The 18,897-nt window shown below is 43.2% G+C and overlaps 1 protein-coding gene across 3 annotated transcripts in view; it reads right to left on the reverse strand.

Moving 5' to 3' along the window:
* The window catches only part of FARP2 (FERM, ARH/RhoGEF and pleckstrin domain protein 2), a 114,566-nt gene that overhangs the window by 66,013 nt on the left and 29,656 nt on the right, over positions 1 to 18,897 (reverse strand). The gene's annotated exons all lie outside the window — the stretch shown is intronic.

The following is an 18,897-nucleotide window of genomic DNA, read 5'->3' on the forward strand; positions in this document are numbered from 1 at the left end:
CTAATAATGAGAAAAATGAAAACAGTGAGGTATTATTTTTCTCCCATCAAAGAGGGCTGGGATGATGAAGCCAACACTGGCGTGTCTGTGAGGAGAGAGCCGCTCCCACAGGGCGCCGGGGACAGTGGAAGTTACTGTGTATGACCTTCGGGGGAATAACACGGAAATATTTCAAAAGTTAAAGCGTGCATTACCTTTGCTCCAGCAATTCCAAATGATATGATTATTTGCTTTGAAAAATTCAAGATCAACTAAAAACTATTATGGAAAAGTGGAATTCAGTTAGGTGGCTGAGGAAAAACTGTTATACAAAAATCAACAGTTTTTGCATATACAATTAAATACCATTTTGAGGAAAAAATAAAGGAAAACAACCACATTGGCAACAGCAACAAAATACTTGAAATATTTTGGAATAAGCCCATTTGGTCTATAGTGTTGTTCATATCTGATGTTCCTTTGTTGATTTTCTGTCTGGATGTTCACCCTATTATTGAAAGTCGGGTACTGAAGACTCTATCACTGTATTGCTCTCAATTTTCTCCTTTCAGATCTCTCAATATTTGCTTCATATACTTAGGTGCTCTCATGTAGGGTGTATATATATTTATAATTGTTATACCTATATTTATAATTGTTGAATTGACCCTTTTATCACTATGTAATGACCTTCCTTTTCTCTAAAGATAGTTTCTGACTTAAAGTATACTTTGTCTGATGTAAGTATAGCCACTCCTGCTTTCTTTTGGGTACTGTTTGCACGGAATATCTTTTTCCATCCCTCACTTTCAGCCTATGTGCATCCTTGAATCTAAAGTGTGTTTCTTATTGACAGCATATAATTGGATCTTACATATTCAATGCAATTCCTATAAAAATTCCAATGGCATTTTCCACAGAAACAGAAAAAAACGATTCTAAAGTTTGTATGGAACTACAAAAGACCCCAAATAGCCAAAACAACCTTTAGAAAGAAAAACAAAGCTGGAGGCGTCAAACTTCCCAATTTCAAATTATATTATAAAGCTATAGTAATCAAAACACTATTGGGCCGGGTGTGGTGGCTCATGCCTGTAATCCTAGCACTCTGGGAGGCCGAGCTGGGAGGAGTGTTGCAGGTCAGGAGTTTGAGAGCAGCCTGAGAGAGACCCCCTCTCTACTAAAAATAGGAAAAAATTAGCCAGGTGACTAAAAATAGAAAAAATTAGCCAGGCATGGTGGCACATGCCTGTAGTCCCAGCTCCTCGGGAGGCTGAGACAGGAGGATTGCTTGAGCCCAGGAGTTTGAGGTTGCTGTGAGCTAGGCTGACGCCACGGCACTCTAGCCTGGGTGACAGAGCGAGACTCTCTCCAAAAACAAAAACAGACAACGCCCCCCCAAACCCTACTATGGTACTGGCATGAAATCAGACACACAGACCAACGGAACAGAGTAGAGGGCCCAGAAATAAACCCAAGCATATGCGGTCACTAGTTTCGACAAGGAGACAATGGGGAAGGACAGTCTTCAATAAATGGTTCTGAGAGAACTGGATATCCATATGCGAAAGAATGAAACCGGACCCTTATCTAACACCATACCCCAAAATCTACTCAAAACAGATTAAGAGCCAGGCACAGTGGCTCATTCCTGTAATCCCAACACTTTGGGAGGCTGAGATGAGAGGACTCTTTGAGGCCAGAAAATAAATTTTAAAATTAGCTACTAGGTGTGGTGGTGCAGGCCAGTAGACCTAATTGCTCAGGAGGCTTGGGCGGGCGACAGGGCGAGATCTTGTGTCTTAAAAAAAAGAAAAAACCCCCGAAAACTATATATATGACCTGAAACCATACAACTCCTAGAAATAAACATAAAGGCAAAGCTCCTTGATATTGGCCTTGGTAATGACTTTTTGGATATGACACCAAAAGCTCAGGCAACAAAAACAAAAATAGACATGTGGGACTACATCAAACTAAAAAGCTTCTGCACAGCAAAGGAAACAATCGACAAAATGAAAAGGCAGCCTATGGACTGGGAGAAATATCTGTAAACCACATGTCTGATAAAGGGTTAATATCCAAAACATATAAGGAACTCACACAACTTAACAGTGGGGAAGGGGAAGCCCCAAAACCAAAAAGCAAAAAACAAATAACTAGATTAAAAAATAAGCAAAGGACCTGAACAGACACTTCTCCAAAGAAGACATACACATGACTAAGAGGTATATAAAAGGGTGCCCAATATCACTAATCATCAGGGAAATGCAAATTAAAACCATAATGAGAACACCTTACATTTGTTAGGATGGCTATCATATAAAGGCAATGGATAGTAAGTACTGGCAAGGATGTGGGGAAAAAAAAGAAACCTTGTATGTTGCTGGTGAGAATGTAAATTGGTACAGTCATTATGGAAAACAGTATGGAGGTTCCTCAGAAAGTTAAAAACACAGCTACAATACAACGCAGCAACCCCACTTCTGGGTATGTACTCAAAGGAGACGCCGTCAGCGCCTCACAGATCGTCCGCACCCCATGGCAACTGCAACGCTGTTCACCACAGCCGAGATACAACATTCGTGCCCACTGATGAGGGAATGGATAAATACACTGTACACACAGTATGTAAAATGGAATGTTGTTCAGTCTTATAAAAGGAAATACGACCATTTGTGACGAAATGGATGCATCTGCAAACAAGCCAGACACAGAAAGAAAAATAGTGCATGATCTCAGTTACGTGTGAAATCTAAGAAAAGTTTGAATATACAGAAGCAGAGAGTAAGTTACCGGGGGCAAGGGAGCAGGAGACGGAGAGATGCAGTCACAGCGTACAAAGCTGTAGCTATGCAGAATGAAGAGTCTAGAGAGCTAATGTTCAGCGTGAGGACTACAGTTAATATTGTACTGTATGCTGAAAATTTGCTAAGAGAGTTTTTAGGTGCTTTTACCACAAAACAAAAGAAGAGCACTATGGAAGGTGATGGATATATTAATTAGTTTGTACTAATCACTTCATTATGTATATGTATATCAAAACGGCATGCTATTCACTTTAAATATACTCAGTAAAAAATATCTAGGAATAAACCTAACAGTGAAAGAAAGCTTCATGGAGAAAACTTTTACAACATTATTATGAGAGGAAAAGGGGGCCGAGAAGAGGTGTGGGGGTGGACAGGTGCGCCGTGTCCCTGGGTGAAAGCACCTTCACAGAGACAGTCCGTCGAGCATTCACCTATGGATTCCAAGCCATCCTGGCGAAAGTGTCAAAAAGATCCTTGGAGGAACTTACCAGGTGGATTCCAAAGTTGTTATTGCAAAAAAAAAAAAAAATAAAAAAAAAAAAATGCAAGAATGGCCAAGAAAGTTCTGAGAAAGAGAAATAGGGGAGGATTAGCCTTATCAATTAAAATTATTGAAAAAGACCACAGTAAGTAAAAAGTTTGGTAGTAGTGCATGTCTACACATACACATCAATGGAACAGAATAGGAGGCAAAGGAAGATACTCAAATATATAAAAGGCTGACATATCTGATAAAAGTGATGTTTCAAATCAGTGGGGGGAAAACAGATTATTCAACAAATACTTTGGGTACATCCATTTGGAAAATAATTAGGTTGTATCCTACCTCATGCTTTACAGAATAATAAATTCAAGATGAGTAAAATGTTTAAACATAAAAACATCTACTTATCCAAGCACTGCAAAGAGAACGTTTTGTGATTTGTGCTGTATACTGCAGGTGGGAGGAAGGCCATTTTCAGTGCACTTCAGAAGTTAAAAACCGCAAGAGGAGACTCGAGAAACTGGACAACACAAGAATAAAGAAAAACTCTGTACAGGAAGAAACACTGTAAAGTCAAAAGACTTCAAAGACAAACGGGAAAAACATCTATAACTCATCTCACAAATGGCTATTTCTTTAAAACTTACCAAATTGCAAAAATCAGTAAAAGTAAAAGAGATTAGAAATTTAATAGAAAAATGGGGCACTTCCAAGTTGCGGAACATGGGGGGTGGTGCTGGGAGGGTGGCGTGCACCCCGGGCCTGGCAGCTCCTGCCTTATGCATCTGTTCACCTGCACCCCTGAAAATATCCTTTACAATAAACTGGCAGATGTCAAAAAAAAAAAAAAAAAAAGAAAAGAAAAGAAAAAAAAAGAGGAAAATGGGCACAAGGATAGGCTGCTCACAAAAACAGAAACATTTAATGATGTCTGAGCACACAGAAAGAGGCTTGCTGCTCTAACTAGTGATAGGCAAATGAAAATTACACCGAGATACCATTTTTTTATCCACCACATTGGCAAAACTCAGAGTCCGAAATCACACTGCGATAGAGAGTGTGAGAAACAGCGTCTTCATGCGGCCGGTGGGCGCAAAACTATAGTCTCGGCAGGGCCAGGCTGGTACCTTCTACTATAATCTGAATGTCCACATTATTATATGAAAAATTCCACTCCTAAGCAGTATTTCACAAATGTAAAATCAGGCAAAGAAAAGAATATTTGTTATAATAATGCTTCTAATAGCAAAATTTTAAGCATACCCTAAATTTCCCAGTGTAGGACTGCCTACTAAATCATAGCACATCCAGACAGTGAGACTCTGGGCAGAGTTAGTGAGACTACGATGGCTCTCTGTGGACTAAAGTGGAAAGATCTCTGGGATATGCTGTTAAGAGAAAAAAGCAAGGTGTAATATGAACAGTACATATGCCCCCACCTGTATGATGGGGAAATACATATGTGTGTGCAGGTAAATGCATGACTCTCTGGAAGGACCCTGCTAAACTAGGAATGGTAGTGGGTTCCAGGCAATAGAACAACGTGACTACTTATCCTTCCATACTCTTCGAAATTTGTATCATGAACATGCACTAAACCATTTTTTGGAGAGTCTACGCATTCTTTTTAAAAACTAAAAAAATAAGGGCAGGTGCTATGGTTCATGCCTGTAAACCCAGCACTTTGTGGCCTTCCTAGAATCATAGAGCCACACAGGAGGACAGGATTTAAGGGGCCCTCTGAAGGCCTGCCTATCCCAAAACACCCTACCACCCCGCTACAGCTGCCTGAAAAACCTCACTACTAGTGAGTCATATCCTTGGGTGAAGACAGTATTTCCCCAAGTGGGATATGTGGCATGGTTTTGGGGAACATGGACAAACAACTTTAATAGTAGTAGTTATTACTTTTTATATTTACCTCCTTTTTTTGGAGATAGGGTTTTGGCTCTGTTGCCAGGGCTAGAGTGCAGTGGTTTCATTAGAGGTTACTATAACCTCAAACTCCTGGGCTCAGGTGATCCTCCTGCCTCAGCCTCCAGAGTAGCTGGTACTACAGGCACATGCCACCATGCCCTGCTAAGTTTTTTAGTTTTCGCAAAGATGAGGGTCTCTCTATTGCCCAGCTTGTTCTCAAACTCCCGGCCTCAAGCGATCCTGCACCTCGGCCTTCCAAATATATTTATTTTCTATTTGTGACAAGTAATATAGTTTTCAATTTAAGGCAATGATACACTTTCCCTTTTAAATAAAGTCTCTACAAAAATTAAAAAAAAAAAAAAATTAGCCAGCCATGGTGGTATGCACCTATAGTCCCAGCTACTTGAGAGGCTGAGGTGGGAGGATCACCTGAGCCCAGGATTTGGAGGTTACAGTGAGCTCTGATCACAAAACAGCACTCCAGCCTAGGTGACAGAGTGAGACCCTGTCTCTCTCTCTAAAAAAAAAAAAAAAAAAAAAAAAAAAAAAAAAAAAAAAAAAAAAACAACAAGAAAAAGCTAAAGCTTGCCGGGTGCGGTGGCTCACGCCTGTAATCCTAGCACTCTGGGAGGCCGAGGTGGGTGGATCGCTCGAGGTCAGGAGTTCGAGACCAGCCTGAGCAAGAGCGAGACCCCGTCTCTACTAAAAATAGAAAGAAATTATCTGGACAACTAAAATGTATATAGAAAAAATTAGCCGAGCATGGTGGCACATGCCTGTAGTCCCAGCTCCTCGGGAGGCTGAGGCAGGAGGATCGCTTGAGCCCAGGAGTTTGAGGTTGCTGTGAGCTAGGCTGACACCAGGGCACTCTAGCCTGGGCAACAGAGCGAGACTCTGTCTCAAAAAACAAAACAAACAAACAAAAAAACCAAGCAAAAGCTAAAGCTAAGTATGGGTGGGGGAGGGGGCTGTGCACACACAAGGGCCATGCACAGGATGTCTGTGCCAGGCAGGGTGAGGGGTGCAGAATGAGGGGGCAGGAGTGCCGGCACAGTGACAGGCAGGGTGTTGGGGGGGGCATGGACACAGAGGGCTAGAGCTCCTAGCTCTGGCCACGGAGAGGTCCCGGGAACAGCAAGACTGCAGAAGCAAGGAACACACCACACACAGATCTTCCTTGGAGAAAGAGGCTGGTGCTAGGTCTGGGGCAGGGAGGGAACAAGATGAACCCAGGACATCCTGTGCCACAAGGCAAACCAGCACTTGCAAGAGTGACGGAGACTTGTCCAAGGACATAGGAACGGTCCTCACGTGCCGAATCTGGGACTTAGCGTCAAAGCAGGCAGGCTAGGCTGGATGAAAACCCTTGAGCAGAGCAGTAATCCACAAGTCCACAAATGAATAAGCCGACAGTCTGGCGAGCAGCGAGACATGCACGTGGTTTCACGTCCTCACTTTACGGGAGCCTGTCGGATACCACCTTAATCAAACGGTCGAGGTGACCACTGCCAGCAGTGAGTGCATTGAAATCCTGGGCCACGCACCAGGACGCAACGAGAACCCGGCATCTCTTCTGCGCTATCCCTGCCAGAGAGGCGCAGCCCCGTCCAGTCACACGGAAACAGCGAAGCCAAACTGAGACTCACCTAACAATGCAAGTGCTGTGACCTTCAACAGTGTCAAGGTCGTGAAAGGCAAAGTCCCAGGCTGAGGGAGACCTGAGGTGTGACTGTGGGCTGTTGTAAAGGGTGCCACTGGGATGAACGGGGAACTGGAACGGGGCATGAGGACCAGACAACAGAAATGGATCTGTGTCATCGTCCTGAATGACACTGATGAAGAACCTCCCTGTCTGTAGGAAATACCCTCAAGGCCATGACAGTACTGGGGCACAGTGTTGGCAACTCACTTTCAAATGGTTCATGGAAAAAAAAAAAGATTCTGACTATTTTTGCATCTTTTCTGTAAGTTTGAAATTGCTTCAAAATAAAAAGCTAAAAAAATAAAAAATACAGAATTTTAGCAATTGAAAACAAAAGAATCTATACATTAACTATTAGAATTAATAAGTTAATTTAGCAAGGTCACAGGATACAAAATCAGTAGACAAACAGCAATTCTAGTTCTATAAACTAACCATAAACTATAGTTTGTAAATTTTAGATTTATGAAGTAAATCTAAAAATGCTATTTATACTGGCAAAGAAAATCAATTATCTAGGAATAAGTCTAAATATACGGATGCCTGCTGTACTGAGTACTATAAAACACTGTGAGGAAAGTCTCCAATCTATGATCATGGTACACCCTCCACATAAGATGTCAGCTCTCCCCAAGTGACCTACAGATTCAATGTGGTTCCGATTAAAATCCCAGCAGCTTGTGTTTGTGGAAACTGACAAGCAGATTAAAAAATTATATGAATATCAAAGGCCTCACATAGCAAAGATAATATCAAAGGAGAACAAACTGGAGGCCTTACACTACCAGGTGTCAAGACTTACTCTGCAGCCACAGTGTAAGACAGTGTGGCACTGATGCAAAGACGGGGAAAGAGACCAGGGGACACAACAGAGTCCAGAAACAGACCCCCACGTCCACAGTCACCTGACTGACAGCAATGGCACCCTGTGATTCCGTGCAGGAGGGACGATCCTTCCAACAAACAGTTGAAGGCAGAAGGGCAGAATATCCGCATGGGAGAAAACGAACACTGGCCCCAGCCTCACAATATGCACAAGGTCATTTCAATACCAGTCACGGAAAGGTAAAACAATAAAGCTTGAGGTAGACAAATATTTCTCAAACAGGACACAAAAACCACAAAATATCGATAAATTAGATGAATTGACACTGTTAACACAGGAAAAAAGCAAGCCACAAACTAGAAGATATTGGCAATACAAAAACCCAACAAAGGTCTTGTAGCCAATATATATCAAGATCTACAAGTCATAAGAGAGAGACAGACAACCCAATTAAAGACAAAGGGCAAAAAGACTTGAATAGGCATTTCTCAAAAGCGGATATTCAGATGGCCAATGAACAATAATACAAGTTGGGCAACAGGACATCAGGGAAACGCATATTAAAACCATAATGAGAAACCACTAAACTCCCTCTAGAATGGATAAAAATGTAAGAATGGATAATACCAATGTTGGCAAGAATCTGGAGCAACTGCAAGTCTCATATATTGTAATCTGTACAATCTCTTTGGAAAACTGATTGACAGAATCTACTAAAGCTACACATAAAGTCTATAACTCAACAGTTTCAGTCCTGGGTGTATACTCAACAGAAAAATTTGTTTATAGACACCAAAATACATGTTCAAGAATGTTCACTGCAGCTTTATTAATAGTAGCCAAAAACTGAAAACGACTGAAATGTCAATTAAATAGCAGAATGGATAAACAGGGATTTGATTTTATAACACAATGCTCCCAAGTATTGAAGAAAACCAACCAGCCACTACTATATGGAACAACACTGATAAATTTCACAGAGTAAACACTTTATGATTATACTTATATGAAATTCAAGATCTGGAAAAACTAATTTTTGGTGCTAAAGATCAAAATAGTAGCTACTTTTTTTGGGAGGGGGCTCGTAATTGACTGGGAGGAGCACAAGAAAGCCTGCTGTACACCTTCACCTGGTGGTGGTGCCCAGATGTACATATATGTAAAACTCACTAGGCTGCACAGGTAAGATGTGTGTGCTTTCCTATGTAAGTTATACCTCAGTAAGAATGTGATTAAAAGGAAAAAAGAGGTATAATAAAAAGGCCTTTAGAGTTCATGAAAATTGATCTTTCACCTTTTATAGTAATCCTCTCTACAAAATCTCTGATCTGTCAACTCAACCCCTGCTTGATCAGCCCAGAGCTCACAATTTAATGAGGCAGCTGGTTCTATTGCGGGACAGTCTGCTCGGAAGGAATTCTCAGCCTTTGGCCAAAATGTCTCTCCAGCCTCCACCTCCCTAAATCCTCATCTAATCAATCTTCTCTGGACACAATCCAGTTTACCAAGGTCCCTTTTAAAAATGGTCACCCAAAACAGAACACATATTATAGATATCACCCAAAAAAATACAGTTCATTACAATATCTACACAATACAGTTTTTGCAAATTAAGTTATCTAGAGAATAAAATTGTGCACTCCATGAAAGCAAATTTTCCAAGGGCACTATACCCAAACACACATCAATCTAGTTTGTTTGTTTGCTAGATTTTGTTTATTTATGAATGAATGAATGAGACAGGGTCTCGGCAGGGCATAATGGCTCATGCCTATAATCCCAGCACTTTGGGAGATTGAGGAGAACAGCTGAGGCCAGGAGTTCCAGATCAATCTGGGCAACATAGTGAGACCATGTCTCCATAAAAAATAAAAATTTAAAAAAAACTAGCTGGGTGTGGTGGTATGTGCCTGCAGTCCCAGCCACTTGGGAGGCTGAGGCAGGAGGAGCCCAGAAACTTGAGGCTGTGGGGAAGCTATGATCGTGCCATGGCATTCCAGCCTGGGTGACAGAGCGAGAGTCTGTCTTTAAAGTACTGAACCTAAAACGGGAAATAATTTCTTAGACTATAAGTTTTCAGAAGCGTGGGAACTCTCTGCCCTCTGAATTTTGTTCATTAATTAACAAATCACCACACTGTTAAAGACTTGCAACAGAAAGAGCTCTCCCTGAGGGCGGGATCCTAGGTAGCTCCTAGTATTTCACTTCAGATTATTAAAAAATGGTCAGGAGAGTCTTTGATCCACAGTGGTTTTTTTTTTTTTTTTTTTTACATAATAGGCACTCAGATGTCTCCTAATGAATAAATAAATCCCTTAACAACTGGAAGAAACGCTTCCCTTATGACCATAAACACTGAGGTCCAACCTGACAGAAATCATGAAAAGATGGCGCAATTCTTCACGGCCAGAAGCCACGGGCGTTGTGTGAGGTCCAACGAAACACAGGCCTTGAAGAGAAGCTCTGCAAACAGGGAAAGCTAAGGCCCGGCCAGGGCAGCCGCAGGCCTCTGGCTCACTCTGGGGCTGCCCTGCAGTGGCCTAAGTGCATGCTTTCCAAGGATGTCATAAATTTTAGGAAGACGTCAACCCATCATTTCCCAAACCTAAAGAAGACCAAACTAGACGAAAGTTTAATTTTAACAGTTTAGACTTTATGGCTAAATGTAAGGAAGCATTGATAGTCGAGATGATGAAATATAAAATAAGGTACAGAAATAGACGTTTTTAGTCCTGTTACCTTTTTGGTGTGTTGTCTACTTACTTCCAAAACATCACCAGCGACCATGCACCCCAAGGCTCAGTCATTCTCTGCTCAGAGTGCAGGCGCAGCTATTATCAGGCACTTTTTGGCTCCTGGCTCCTGAGTTATCACAAGGAACAAGCGTTGTCATACAGTCAGAAGAGCACAGGCTCTGGAGCGAGAATCCTGGTTTCTACCTGGTGCGTATGCTGAGCCTCAGTTTTCCTCATTTGAAGAATACAATTATTGCTCTGAAAGGGTTTTAGGGGGAGGTTCTAAAACAGCCGTAGGAAAACTGCCCTGCACCTGCCTGACACGTGATGGTGTCCTGGTCCAAGGCAGCCCTTACTGGTGTGCGCACACACAACAGCGTCACCAGAAACCTCTCCTAGCCATGCACACAGGGGGCTGGCGCAGCTCCTTCAGGACAGGTCCTCACATGTGCAAAGCAGCTTCTCAATGAGGGCTACAAAGACGGCAAGACGACCCAGAGGATGGAGAGCCCTTAGGCTCTGTGATGGGGGCGTGTTACTCAAAATGGCATCTAGTGATTGCTTTCTCATGCCAACACGTTAGTAAAACACACAAAAAATACCATCTTTTCCATGATGTATGTTAAAGATATCGACCTTTCAGAACACTTTCCAAGATTTCTTGCCAAAATAATTTTTCACAGGTTCACGGTCTTTAATTTTTAATAGGTGCCTCATGACCGAGATAGTAGCTCATTAAGTGCTGGAATCAGCTCTGTTCTCGGTGTTACCTGTATCTGCCTCAATCCACTTTTACCCTTTCACATCTTCTGTCCTTAAAATTTACCTTCTGGTTCTAAAAATGCAGAAATTCACCATCAGTTAGACTGTAATAATGCCCACTGCACATGCTCAAAGTAGCAAATGATCAGAATATAAAATGTAGCCAGGCGCAGTGGCTCACGCCTGCAATCCTAGCACTTTGGGAGGCTGAAGCAGGAGGACTGCTTGAGGCCAGGAGTTGCAGACCCGCCTGAACAAGAGCCAGACTGTGTCTCTACAAAAAAAATAGAAAAATCAGCAGGGCGTGGTGGCGGGCGCCTGTAGTGCCAGCTAGTCGGGAGGCTGATGCAGGAGGATCACTTGAGCCCAGGAGTTTGAGGTTGCTGTGAGCTGTGATGATGCCACCACAGCATTCTAACGGGGTGACAGAGTGAGATCCTGCCTCAAAGGAAAAAAAGAAATACAAAATATGAGTTAGAAAGCAAAACTTTTTGTTCAATGTTTCCATTTTTCCAGTTAGTCATGGAGTCCAAGTCTTTCTCCAAGCATAGACATAAAGCATATTGTTAACAATTTGCATTTACAAAAGTGCCATTAAAGATTTTGTCTAGATGAAAATGGACTACAAAAGCTTGCCTAACAAAGTACTTCTTTATTCTTTGTCTCAAGCACTGTGGGAAAATTCTTGAAACAGCCTGATTTTGTCCTTTAAATTGTTTGCTTCATGTGCCCATTTACAGTTCATTTGCCAAATTATAACTCTTCCATGTATCTAGATGCCGACTCCCAATACAGGTTCAAATCTGTAGTTAGTTTCATTACTTAAGATTTTTCTTGTCTGGTAATTAGATTAACCCCAAATTTCCTTTTATAACATTATGCTGTACAAGAAAAATAATCTTGAAAGCTCACAGGCAACTGTAGCTACATTCATCCAAGATCCTCTGAAAGGTCACCGGCATCTTTGACAGGCATTTCACTCTCATCCTGGTGCACTTTCAAATCTTGGGTTTGGGTTCTCACAACATGTTCCCAAAATACTGTTCCCCAAACTGCCCCAACCTGCACTGAGAGCCATTAAGACCCACGTTAAATTTGAAAGCATAAAGATGTTAACTGGGATTTCTGCTCTGCTTCTCAGGGAAGGGTTCTTTTTTTTTTTTTTTTTTTTTTTTTGTTGAGACAGAGTCTCACTTTGTTGCCCAGGCTAGAGTGAGTGCCGTGGCGTCTGCCTAGCTCACAGCAACCTCAGACTCCTGGGCTTAAGCGATCCTACTGCCTCAGCCTCCCAAGTAGCTGGGACTACAGGCATGCGCCACTATGCCCGGCTAATTTTTTCTATATAGATTTTTAGTTGTCCATATAATGTCTTTCTATTTTTAGTAGAGACGGGGTCTCGCTCAGGCTGGTCTCGAACTCCTGACCTTGAGCAATCCACCCGCCTCGGCCTCCCAGAGTGCTAGGATTACAGGCGTGAGCCACCGCGCCCGGCCTCAGGGAAGGGTTCTGTATCACAGAGGGACAAGTGACCCCCATGAATTCTGTGTTCCTACACCAAAGAGACCAACTGGCACAAAAATCATCTCTACTGTAAGACGTGGGCAAAAAATGAACGTACGCATCAACAGCTCCACTGACACCCCAGCTCTTTTTAAAAGTTTCTCTTAACCTACTCAAGGAAACAGTACAACTTACAATCACCAAATGTGAACCTGTTAATATTGGTGAGTCGGTTATTTATTTACTGCTTTTCTATTTCCAAATCCACCCTTCTTTGCCCTGATTGTGGCACCACAGCAGGACCCTGTAGACACTCCTCCTTCACCACCAGGCCTTGCCAGTAGAGGGCGCTGGGGAGACGGGACAAGGAGAGGGGCTTCTCTTCCAGCGTCGGGGGCTTCTAGCTTTCTTGCTCGCTGGGTGCAGGAGAGCCGGGGGCCCCCACTATCTGGTGGGTTTTGCTAGCACCCCAGTCCCACCAGTGGGCAGTTTCCCGCCTGCCAGCCTGTTTCTGCGACATCTGAGTGAACGTCTCCACCATCCAAGGGGTCTGGACTTGGCCTGGGCGGAGGAGCCTCTGCCAAGTCGCTGCTTTCTCGGGGTTCTTCTCCTCAGCCCCAGGGAGGCAGCTGCTCACGCCGCCTCCCATGCCTGTGTCCCTTAGTACCTGCCCGTCCCTCAGTACTTAATCCTCTCTTACTAGTGGTAATTATTTCCATTAAATTTTCCAGTTCAAATTACTGGAGTAGTTTCTGTCTCCTGACTGGACCGTGAATGAGGCCACAGTATACTCTGGAAAATGCCCGTGGACTAAAGAGCTTGCAGAGGAGGCTCCAAAGTGGGGAGAAAGGCCAGAGCACAGTGGTCCTCCTGCCGTTCTCCAAGCCCTCGCTGTTGGCACAGCCGCTGCGATGTAACGGCAGCAGAAGCTCCGCACGGCCAGATGGGGCTTCACGGGGAAGAAAAATAACGAAACAGAGCTTCACGTGGGCGTCTGTTCTTCTGGTTCCCCACTTGAGTCCCCGAATTCATCAGCAGAAGAAAAACTGCCTTCCAGCAGCTCTCACAGGTGGGGGAAGGTGGGCTTGAGAACACAGAGCCTGTCATGAGCTTCCTGACCGAGAAACCGCCGGGAGGCGGAGGGGACTGAGATGTGGGCACAAAAGGAGATGGATGGGAAAGGCTCTCCCACGTGGGACAGGACTGTCCAAGTCCCCGCCCCACCCGAGCAGGGCACGTCACACAGGACGCGTCCCAGCGTGAGCGGCGTCTCACCACACACCCTGCTGCCCTGTGCACGTCCCGGGAGGACCACACTCCCGCAGTCAGAGGAGCGGCCTGCTACTCGCTGATGTGCTCCAGGAGCTGGGCGACGTGTGATCTTTGTTTCTGCCTTGTCTTTTACTTTGGCGTCAGGAGCAAAGGAAAACAGAAGGGGGCTTAGGTCAGCAGTAAAATCTCTTGAAGCAGTCAGACTCGTAGGCAATTCCTTTCTTCCTTCCTGATCCACAGAAGTGGTTCCGGTCAGCCGGCCTGTCCTTACCTGTGTGCACTTGTGAAAACGCGCACAGGTAGGAAACCTGTCTGTCGGCTGCCCCACCCGCTCGCCACACCAGGGCACGGCTCACTCCCACGGCACTGCAGCCAGGGGGCTGTCATTTCTACCCGGGAAAATCCAACAGCGGCCTTGAAAACAATGGTCAAAAAGACCAGTACTGATCAGCCTGGAACTTCATCTGCAAAGCACACGGACAGCTAGAATAACCAGACACTTAAGTCAAACCCTGAACTACAGATACCCATCTGAAAAGCAGAGAAATTGGACTCTAATGAACAAAGCCAATGTGGTGCACCAAAGAAAACTTAATTAAAAAAATAAGATCCTCAAAAAGGTCAGTGTAATCTTGCCTCTGTATTGAAGACAAGAGCAAAAGAGGGCATTTGTAGTGATTGTTTATTTTCATGTTGTTACACTACACGGTCTACAAAACCAGAGTGCCAGATGCTAAATTTTATCAACAGAATGCATCTTTAATTAAATATTATATTTGCAATACAAAAAAAAATAAATAAATAAAAAATCAAAAAGGTCAGTGTAAAAGGTCGCAGTATTCATAAAATCAGAGGATACTCTGGGGAAAAAATCCAACTAAAGAATAAAAGAGAAAATTAAGACAACTCTAGAAACCAAACCTCAACAGGAGGACTGAACAATAGAGGGGAAGACTTGAATCTGAATCAGTGGTGTGGAAAAATAACAGAAGCATTTTTCTAGAGATAAAAATAATGAAAGAAAATTCAAATTCGGGAATCATAAATGTGTATATACAAGGAACCAGAAGCGGGGGCTGCAGCGGCTACTGGGGGGCGGGGAGGTGACAATCCAGAAGACACCTGGTGGCTCCTGTCCTGAAGATGGTACTGTAAGTTGTCATCTCCTCAGCCTTTTGCTGGAATCATTCAAAATCAAAAAGGAAAATAAGAAACAAAAGTACGTGAACTCCATCTTCAGCAAAACTAGGAATCTCCTAAATCTCACACCACAAAACTGGCGTGAGGAGAGCCATCAGCAGTGGGGAGGGAGCAAGCAGGAGGCTACAGGGCCAGTTTCAGTGGGAGCCTCCAAGAATATCTGCCACAGGTGAGGGGCATGCGGAGGTGCAAACCCCAAGTCCCTTGCTTGCAGAAGCAAGGGTGGGAAGAGACGTGGCTAGCAGAGGCCAAGTCTGGGCCCCATTTGGCCTGGAGAAGCACAGGCAGGAGCACGAGGGGGAAGCCACAGGCAAGCCACACGCACAGGTACACATCGACCTCGAGTCACAGGAGGCAGCATTCTAATTTCCACCAAGCTATAGCCAGTCACCCCCGCCAGAACCTCCTTGAAATAGCCAACCCATGAGCAGCTTTTCTGCTTTAAAGATGGATGATCAAAATAGAATAAGTACTGTAAATACTCAAAGGTATTCAAGATAAAAGGAGGAAAGAAACACAAATATCAGATGAACACTCAGCAGAAAAATGTTGCCTCACAGAGATGAAAACTCTGGCCAAAATTTGAGCACAAAATTAAGAAATAGCTAATAAGGCAATTGCCTCTGCAATACAAGAACACAAAGCTGTGATATCAGAGCTCTAGAAAGAGAAGAAAGCAGCTATTCAAAGAAAAAAGATCACCAGGGTGAACCCTGTGCTCCTGTGTAACCTGGGTGAGATTTTAAATCGAGTTGTCTTTGTATTATCGAGTCGTAAGATGTCTTCGCCGCGCTCAGGCTGCCAGAACACACACAGCGTAGACGGGGTGGCTGTAACAGCAGACACTAATCCTCGCAGTCTGGAGGCTGGAGGTCTGGGGCGAAGGTGGCAGTGGACACGCGGTCTGGTGAGGCAAGCCGCTGGCTTACATGGCCGTGTTCTCGCACCACACGGGGACACAGCACAGAGGGGCCCCAAGCGCTCTCCCGTCTCTTCCCAGAGGAGCCCTGCTCCCCTTCACGGGGCTCCAACCTCATGACCTCATCACCCCCCAGAGGTCCCATCTCCAAATACCAGCACATTGGGGTTAGGCTTTAACATAAGAATTTGGGGGGAGGCCATAAACATTCAGTCCATAGCATAAAAGTCATAAGACTTATTTTTAACTATATATTCTATGAAACCATGGACAGTAGCAGAGGAGAAAAAAACCCCAAAAATATAGATAGAAATTTTCATCAGATATATCATTTAGAACATTTTCTCTCATTATTTTCACTTTCTTGATAGCATGATTTGTAGTACTAATGTTTATTTCAGTGAAGACCAATTTATCTGTTTTTTCTTTTGTCACTTGCGCTTTTGGGGTCATATGTAAGAAACCACAATCTACAACAAGGTCACAAAGATTTACTCCTAGGTTTTCTTCCAAGAGTTCTACAGTTTTAACTCTGAAATTTAGGTCATTGATCCGTTTTGAATTAGCGTGTGCGTATGGTGTGAAGTAGGGGTTTAAGTTCATTCTCTGCACGTGGACACAAACTTGTCTCAGCACCACCTGGTGAAGACCGTCGGTTCCCCGCTGAAGTGTCTTGACACTCTTTTTGAAAATATTAACTGACCATAAATGTAAGGGTTTATATGTCTCTCCTTATCTGGTGCCACACTGCCTGGATCACTAGAGTTTTACAGTAAGTTCTGATATGGGAAAGTGTGACTCCTCTAACTTTCTTCTTTTTTTGAGATTGTTTTTGGTTATTCTAAGTTTTTGGCCATCCCTTGCATTTCCATATACGTTTAGGATCAGTCTGTTAATTTCTGAAGAACACATAGCTGGGATTTTGATGGGTGTCATGCTGAATCTGTAGATCAGTTTGGAATATTGACATTTTAATATTAATCTTTTTGACCCATGAACATTGATAGATTGTCTTTCAATCTGTTTACATCATCTTTGATTTCTTTAGATAGTTTTATGGTTTTCAGTTTTGAAGTTCTTTTGTTAAATTTTTTTTTTTTTTTTTTGTTGAGACAGAGTCTCACTTTGTTGCCCAGGCTAGAGTGAGTGCCGTGGCGTCAGCTTAGCTCACAGCAACCTCAGACTCCTCGGCTTAAGCGATCCTACTGCCTCAGCCTCCCGAGTAGCTGGGACTACAGGCATGCGCCACCATGCCCGGCTAATTTTTTCTATATAGATTTTTCGTTGTCCATATAATGTCTTTCTATTTTTTTTTTAGTAGAGACGGGGTCTCGCTCTTGCTCAGGCTGGTCTCGAACTCCTGACCTCGAGCGATCCACCCGCCTCGGCCTCCCAGAGTGCTAGGATTACAGGCGTGAGCCACCGCGCCCGGCCTCTTTTGTTAAATTTATTCCCAAGTATTTTACTCTTTTTTGAGGCTATTGTAAACAGAATTGTTTTAATTTTATCTTGTGATTGTTCATTGCTAGTGTATAGAAATATAATTGATCCTTGTATATTGATCTTGTATCCTGCAAATTCCTGAAATTGTTATTAGTTCTAATAGCTTTTTATTTTTTAGATTTCTTAGGGTTTCCTTTATACAAGGTACTGGCATCTGTAAATAGAGTTTCACTCCCTTTCCAGTGTGGATGCCCTCCCCTTTGTCCCTCCCTCCTTTTTCCCCAATTGGCCTGGCTAGAACCTCCAGTTCTACGTAAGTTTTAACAACTCTCTGTATATCAGTTTTCCCAAGCATAAAACAGAACTAATAGCAGCTCTGACAGTGAGGGTTAAGTAAAATAACACATGCGGAGGGTTTCAGAACAGCATCTGGAATGTGGTAAACAGTGTCAGCCATTAGGCTGTAAATGAGAAACACAATTAAAACAAATCATTCACAAAGGTTGAAAATGAAAGAATGGCATGGGTGTCCCAGGCTCATGTACTGCAAACAAACAAAAAAGCAAGGAAACCTGAATTTGATAGAATACATGATTGAATTTAGGCAAAAAAGGCACTGAGACAGAAAAAATGACATTTTATAAGAGGAAAAATAATGTTGTGCCCATCAAGATATAACAGTCATGAATACCTCTGCACCAATTAACATCGTGTCCACATTCATAAAATTACAGGAGATAAACAGAGAAACAGCCATAATTGTAATTCTACTCTTAGCTTTCTGGAGCTTGGTTACTTTCTATATCTAAAAGGGATTAATAGCATAGAATTAGCTTTCCTAATGCTGAACATGAGCTTTAAGTGGTACTGGTAGGACCTAGAATTTTTGCTCCATAGAAGAAGAGAAGTTATAACAGAGCCTTGAAGAGACCGGCACCTTATGGGGATGGAGAAGAGAAAACCTTTGTCTGCTTTATTCCAGGACTGAATGTCATACTGAATGGGGCAAAATTGAAAGCACTCCCACTTAGAACTGGAACCAGACAAGGCTGCCCACTGTCCCCATTGCTATTCAACATAGTACTGGAAGTCCTTACAAGAGCAATCAGGCAAGAGAGCAGAATCAAGGGTGTCCAAATGGGGACAGAAGAGATCAAACTCTCACTCTTTGCTGATGATATGATATTGTATCTAGAAAACCCCAAGGATTCAACCAAAAGACTCCTCCTGGATTTTTTTTTTTGGAGACAGAGTCTCGCTCTGTTACCCGGCCTAGAGTGAGTGCCGTGGCATCACCCTAGCTCACAGCAACCTCAAACTCCTAGGCTTAAGCAATCCTACT

The sequence above is a fragment of the Eulemur rufifrons genome, chromosome 1 (assembly GCF_041146395.1).
Source record: "Eulemur rufifrons isolate Redbay chromosome 1, OSU_ERuf_1, whole genome shotgun sequence".
In the NCBI taxonomy this organism is placed as follows: domain Eukaryota; kingdom Metazoa; phylum Chordata; class Mammalia; order Primates; family Lemuridae; genus Eulemur; species Eulemur rufifrons.